Source organism: Capra hircus, chromosome 1 (assembly GCF_001704415.2).
Source record: "Capra hircus breed San Clemente chromosome 1, ASM170441v1, whole genome shotgun sequence".
Taxonomy (NCBI): Eukaryota; Metazoa; Chordata; class Mammalia; order Artiodactyla; family Bovidae; genus Capra; species Capra hircus.
This window is the reverse complement of record NC_030808.1, coordinates 148035503-148043240: the sequence shown is the minus strand read 5'-3', so window position 1 is coordinate 148043240 and position 7738 is coordinate 148035503.

The following is a 7738-nucleotide window of genomic DNA, read 5'->3' as shown; positions in this document are numbered from 1 at the left end:
GCAAGCTAGGATCCAGAGGTCTTACCTCTGGGTTCAGACCCTGGACTAGAAGACTGTATGTGGTGTTATGTCTCTTGATCACATACATGCCCATTTCCCTCTTGCTTTTATTTATTTTTCATTTCATTGTGGTGCACAGGCTTGGTAGTTGCAGGGTGTGGGCCTAGTCGCTTCTTGGTATGTGGAATATTTGTCTCCAGACTAGGGATCAAACCCTCATCCCCTGCTTTGAAAAGTGGATTCTTAACCGCTAGACTACCAGGGAAGTCCTTCCCTTGTTTTTGATATGATGTACATTGCCTAGATTTATTTATTCACAGGGCATTGCAGAATTGTGATGTTCTAACCCATCATTTTGTTTTTGTTTATCCCACCTATATAAGCTGGGATAATTTTATAAGGAGATACTGTCTTTCATCTGCTATTTGGTTACCTAATGGTTTGGTTCATATAGGAAAGTATGATAAATGTTTGACACTCTTCTTTCACTTACTTAGTTTTCAAGATAATGCACTAGTTCTTTGCAATCTTTGAAGGTTGACCAGTTAGGCTTTTAAAACATGTCACTATATGTATATGTAAATCCCATATACACGCTGCTACATATGAAATAGATAACTAGTAAGGACCTACCGTAAAGTGCAGGAAACTCTACCCAATTCTATAATAAACTGTATGGGAAAAGAATCTAAACAAGAGTGGATATATGTATAACTGATATGCTTTGCTGTACACTTGAAACTAACACAGTGTTGGAAGTCAACCATACTCTAGTAAAAATTAAAAACCAGACCAAACCAAGCCAGCAAAAACTGTCCTTGTGAGCTCATGGATTTAAGCATACTCGATGAGTTTCAGTCTATGGCAATTCACATCCTGATGCAGGTTTGCATTGTCCCACGTTTTTTGGGCTCCAAAGTCACTGCAGATGGTGACTGCAGCCATGAAATTAAAAGACGCTTCCTCCTTGGAAGAAAGGTTATGACCAACCTGGATAGCGTGTTGAAAAACAGAGACATTACTTTGCCAACAAAGGTCCGTCTAGTCAAGGCTACGGTTTTTCCAGTGGTCATGTATGGATGTGAGAGTTGGACTGTGAAGAAGGCTGAGCACCGAAGAATTGATGCTTTTGAACTGTGGTGTTGAAGACTCTTGAGAGTCCCTTGGACTGCAAGGAGATCCAACCAGTCCATTCTGAAGGAGATCAGTCCTGGGATTTCTTTGGAAGGAATGATGCGAAAGCTGAAACTCCAGTACTTTGGCCACCTCGCGTGAAGAGTTAATTCACTGGAAAAGACTCTGATGCTGGGAGGGATTGGGGGCAGGAGGAGAAGGGGACGACCGAGGATGAGATGGCTGGATGGCATCACTGACTCGACGGCTGTGAGTCTGAGTGAACTCTGGGAGTTGTTGATGGACAGGGAGGCCTGGCATGTTGCAATTCACGGGGTCGCAAAGAGTCGGACACGACCGAACGATTGAACTGAACTGATGTTTGACCCAGAGAAGCTTTTCAAGTTAGGCCTCTATGACTAGTTGTTCTTGTGTCTTCTTGACATATATCTAGAATTGGGTTGGTAGCCATTTCTAGGCTTTCCCAGTGGGCAGAGCTAGGAAAATCCATACGTATATATGTCTCTATCTTTCTACATACTTATCTACCTATTATCTAAGATAAAGTGCCTTGAGAATTCACATGGATTTCTTTCTTTTTCAAAATTAATTTTTGTTGGAATATACTTGCTTTACAATGTTGTGTTAGTTTCTGCTGTACAACAAAATGTATCAGCTATACATTTACATATATAGCCCCGCCCCCTTTTGGATTTCCTTTCCATTTAGGTCACCACGTACATTGAGTAGAGTTCCCTGAGCTATACAGTAGATTCTCATCAGTTATCTGTTTTATATGTAGTATAAATAGTGTACACATGTCAATTCCAGTTTTCCAAATCATTGCCCCTTTCTCCCTTGGTATCCATACATTTGTTCTTTATGTCTCTGTCTCTATTTCTGCTTTGCAAAGAAGTTTATCCGTATGATTTTTCTGGATTTCACATACATGCATCAATATATGATATTTGTTTTTCTCTTTCTGACTTACTTCCCTGTGTATGACAAGCTCTAGGTCTATCCACATCTCTGCAAATGGCACCCTTTCTTCCTTTCTATGGCTTAGCAATATTTCATGGTACATATGTACGACATCTTTTTTATCCATTCCTCTGCTGACGGACATTCATTAACAGGTTGCTTCCAAGTCCTGCCTATTGTAAATAGGAATTTGCACTGATTTCTAATGGAAATTCAAGACTACAGGGTTGCACTTTGCTATCTCTCTACTGCATCCATAGCTCCTTAATTTCACACGCCAAACCTTAGTTCTCAACCACACAGAATTACAGTGGTAGCATTAGAACATCCTGTAATTACTCACTTGCTTTATCCCAGAGCACACACACAAGTCTCTGAATAACAACATAATACTATTACCACCAACTATGATTCCTGAAAATGGGTAAATTCATTTTATCACATATGCTACTGTCATTCTCCATTTTTTTAATGACTTTCCTATTTCCCGTAGGCAGATCCTTATCTGTATAGTCACAGAGACTATGAAGTCTTCCGTTTAAACTGCATTAAGTTTTGTTCTTCAAGTAACCACACATTAAAATGCTCACCACCTGCCCTGTGTACATGCTTATCCCGTCATTTTGGTTGTCTGAAACATGTGCTCTAGCAAACTCCTCAGGAAGAGCTCCAGGGAATTATATTTTCTGAGATTCTGCAGGACACCAACAGTTTCTCTGCTCTTTATACATGAGGGTGGTCGGTATGGCTGAACATAGGACAAATCAATGTAATGTGTGATCCTGGGTTTTCCTTTGTTCTCAAGGTCACTATTTGGACAATTCATGAAATTTGAATAAAGTCTGCACAATATTGGACAGTAGTATTGCTAATTTTCTTACTTTGATGGTATCTTGATTCATTTTGCCTAGATATGACTTTCTGCCATATTTTCTTAATTATTAACTGAGGCCTTGTTCCTTTCTTCCACTACTTTTTTCCTTTAGACCCTAATCAAAATGAACAGACTTTTATTATTATTTTGCACCGACTGTTCCAAGAATTTGATTGGTGATTTCAAAGTAAACAAACAAGGGGCAGATGCAATGGGATTGCATAACTAGATGGGTTTTAGGGTGTATCAACTTTCTTAGGCAAGTTCATTAAAAAACAAGTTTCTCCCCCTCTGTACTCTGTCCTTAGGGACTAGTGTTCTAAAAACAGGGAACAATTTTCCAGTAAAATTAACTCTGGGAAGATGCAATGGAGTTTAGAACCGTTTCACATCTGTGTTATTTTCTTTAAGGCTAATGGAGCTAGACCATTGTGCAGTAGGTACTGTGGCCGTGGGGGCGGGGGTGGCTCCCTGATGGATTGTGTTCTTGTCCTCATGTTGTGGCCACAGGTGGATGTAAATGCCCTCGTGCTTGGATCTCCTGGTTCCTTTGTCCAAAGTATGCTCATATTTTCCATTAGATTGAAAGATCTTTTTTAAAAATTAATTTTTAATTGCTCATTATTTTAAGAAATTATTTTTATGTATTAAAAATTTCTTATTTTATATTGGAATGTAGTTGATTAACAATGTTGTGCTCTTTTCAGTTCTGTACAGCAAAGTGATTCAGTTTTACATATCCATGTTTCTATCGCAAGTTCTCCATGAAAAGTGGAAGCAGCCCTTAAAGATAGGACACAAATCTTTATCCTCCACAACTCACAAATTGGCTATCTTTGAAGCTTGTTTCTAAGTCAATGGCTTAAAATCAAAAATTGCACTTCTCTGTAGACACATGTTACTTAGGTTCCCAGGTCAGTTGGTTGAAATTTGCCAAGGCTGCCATGTTAATTTCTATAGTATTGAAGCCGCACTACAGACCGTAATCACCAGATGTGTCTGTAATTCTAGCAAAGGGTCTCTCAGTTGAGCCATGAAAAGCAATTTCGTAAAGAACCTGTGTGCTGTGCTCAGTTGTGTCTGCCTCTGGACCGTCACCCACTAGGATTCTCTGTCTGTCGAATCCCTGCACTAACTGCCCTGGAGTGAAGCTCTTTTCTTACTCCTCTGCTCAAGGGCATGCATACGCCTTTGTTGTTATTTAGTTACTAAATTTTTTTTCGACCCATGGACTATAGCCCACCAGGCAAGCATATTGGAGTGGATTGCATTTCCTTCTTTGGGAATCCAGCTGACCCAGGGATTGAACTGATGTCTCCTGCATTGGCAGGAAGATTCTTTATCACTGAGCCACCTGGGAAGCAGTGCATGCTCCTTCAGTCATCAGTCAGTTCAGTTCAGCCGCTCAGTCGTGTCCGACTCTTTGCGACCCCATGGACTGCTGCATGCCAGGCCTCCCTGTCCATCACCAACTCCCAGAGCCTACTCAGACTCATGTCTGTTGAGTTGGTGATGCCATCCAACCATCTCATCCTCTGTCATCCCCTTCTCCTCCTGCTTTCAATCTTTCCCAGAATCAGGGTCCATTCCAATGAGTCGGTTCTTTGCATCAGGTGGCCAAAGTATTGGAGTTTCAGCTTCAGCATCAGTCCTTCCAGTGAATATTCAGGACTGATTTCCTTTAGGATGGACTGGCTTGATCTCCTTGCAGTCCAAGGGACTCTCAAGAGCCCTCTCCAACACTACAGTTAAAAAGCATCAATTCTTTGGCAATCAGCCTTATTAAAAAAAATAATTTATTTTCATTGGAGGCTAATTACTTTATGATATTGTGGTGGTTTTTGCCCTACATGGACATGAGTCAGCCATGAGTGTGCACGTGTCCCCCATCCTGACCCCCTCCTACGGCCCTCCCCAGCCCATCCCTCAGGCCCAGCCAATCTCAGTGCATTGACTTTGAGTGCCCTGTTTCATGCATCTAACCTGGACTGCTCATCTACTTCACATATGATAATATACATGTTTCATTGCTATTCTCTCAGATCATCCCCCCTAGCCTTCTCCCACAGAGTCTAAAAGTCTGTTCTTTATGTCTGTGTCTCTTTTGCTGTCTAGCATATAAGGTCATCGTTACCATCTTTCTAAATTCATTATATATGTGTTAGTATACTGTATTGGTATTGTATACTGTATTGTACTGTATATAGGTTAGTACACTGTATCAACTTACTTCACTCTGTATAATAGGCTCCAGCTTCATCCACCTCATTAGAACTGATTCAAATGCATTCTTTTTGATGGCTGAGTAATATTCCATTGTGTATGTGTACCACAGCTTTCTTATCCATTCATCTGCTGATGGACATCCAGGTTGCTTCCATGTCCTAGCTATTGTAAACAGTGCTGTGATGAACATTGGGGTACACATATCTCTTCCAATTCTGGTTTCCTCGGTGTGTATGCCCAGCATTGGAATTGCTGGGTCATAAGGCAATTCTATTTCCAGTTTTTTTAAGGAATCTCCACACTGTTCTCCATAGTGGCTGTACTAGTTTGCATTCTCACCAATGGTGTAAGAGGGTTTCCTTTTCTCCACACCCTCTCCAGCATTTATCGTTTGCAGACTTTTTGATAGCAGCCATTCTGACTGGTGTGAGATGGTACCTCACTGTGGTTTTGATTTGCATTTCTCTGATAATGAGTGATGTTGAACATCTTTTCATATGTTTGTTAGCCATCTGTATGTCTTCTTTGGAAAAATGTCTGTTTAGTTCTTTGGCCCATTTTTTTGATTGGGTTGTTTATTTTTCTGGTATCGAGCTGCATGAAGATCATTTTTGTACAGTTCTTCTGTGTATTCTCTTCTTAGTATCTTCTGCTTCTGTCAGGTCCATACGATTTCTGTCTTATATTGTGCCCATTTCTGCATGAAATATTCCCTTGGTATCTCTAATTTTCTTGAAGAAATCTCTAGTTTTTCTTATTATTTTGTTTTCCTCTATTTGTTTGCATTGATCAGAGAGGAAGGCTTTCTCATTTTTCCTTGGTATTCTTTGGAACTCTGCATTCAGAGGGATAGATCTTTCCTTTTCTCCTTTGCCTTTCGCTTCTCATTTTATCTCAGCTATTTGAAAGACCTCCTCAGACAACCATTTTGCCTGTTTGCATTTCTTTTTCTTAGGGATGGTTTTGGTCACTGCCTGCTGTGCAATGTCATGAACTTCTGTCCATAGTTCCTCAGGCACTCTGTCTATCAGATCTAATCCCTTGAATCTGTTTGTCACTTCCACTGTGTAATCATGTGGGATTTGATTTAGGTCATACCTGAACGATCTAATGATCTTCCCTATTTTCTTTCATTTAAGTCTGAGTTTTTGATCTTCCCTATTTTCTTTCATTTAAGTCTGAGTTTTGTAATAAGGAGTTCATGATCTAAACTAGGGTCAGCTGCCAGTCTTGTTTTTGCTGACTGTGTAGTGCATGCTCCTTACTGACTACCAAACACATGCCTGCGCTTCAGGAAGTAGTCAAGGCCTTCAACCACACGCTCCGTCTTTCCTGTCCCAGGGTGCGCTATTTCTCCCCCTGGACACATGCCATGTCAAGCTTTGCCTGAATGTGCCCCATTCTTCCTCAGTTTCCCACCTTTGCTTATGTTGTTTTCGGCACCCTGAGTCAATTCCCATCATTTCCTCCTGAGCGTACCTCTTCTTTGTTGGCTCATCTCATATGCTGCCTCCTTTCATGATTTCTCCCAACTAGAATGTACCTTTCCCTTCTATTTTGCAGCCTCATCCTACTATTATCTTACCTGTCTTATGACATATAATATGATTTTTGAGGGATAATGTTTTTAGACTATTAGCAACCCCTGAGTATCCATAGAGGGTGGAGATCCTTAAGATCTTATCCACCATCCTTAAGATCACCAGTCCAAGTTAGATGCAGAAGATAAGGATCTTATCCACCTCCGAGGATCCAGCAATGCCTAGCACTGTGCTTAGGGTACAGTGGCTGCTCAGTGACTCCTAGGGTGTTGAACTGGCTCTCTGCCCCCACATCACCATCCTTATACTGCAAGGGGTGGGCTGCACGTGCAGGTGCCAGTAGGAGGGCGGGGGCGGGGGAGCGGTCTGTGTTGCTTTCCAAACATTAATGTCCACAGACAGCTCTAAGTGCTGTCTACCTTTGGCTCAGAGTCAGATATAATAAAACAAAATCAGCCGTTACGACTAATGCTTTTCAACTTTTGTTGTAAGACTCACAAAAGACGCTTGCTATCCTTGACTGGTGTCAGATACAATAAATATAATTAATCTCTGGAAACACATAGATGGAATTACTTAAGTCATGGCTTAATTCGTTTCCAATCTTCTGAATCTCCCAGGCCTAGAGCAGACCACGTGGGCTTCCGCTGCAGGAGGCCCCTCAAACAAGCTCTTCTCCCAGGTTTGGCGGTATGGATGGTGACTCTTTCTGGGCCTTTTCAACTTGAAAGTGGAAGACATTGGGCTCTCCATATCCATCTCTTGGGGAATCACTGAAAATAAAGGTTATCTTTCAATGAGAGGTGACTTTTCTTTTCATCTCTGACTGTGTTTTCACATCTAATAGAGTCAAGAGTGGACTTTGTACCCACTTCCCTGAGTACAAAGTTAATGAGGCCACAGTTCTAGAAGTGAGTGGCACTAAGCTCTCTCTCCCAACTTAGTGTCACCAAAGAACTCCTTGCCGCGAATCATGATGTCTTTGGAACTACTGCCTTGGAAA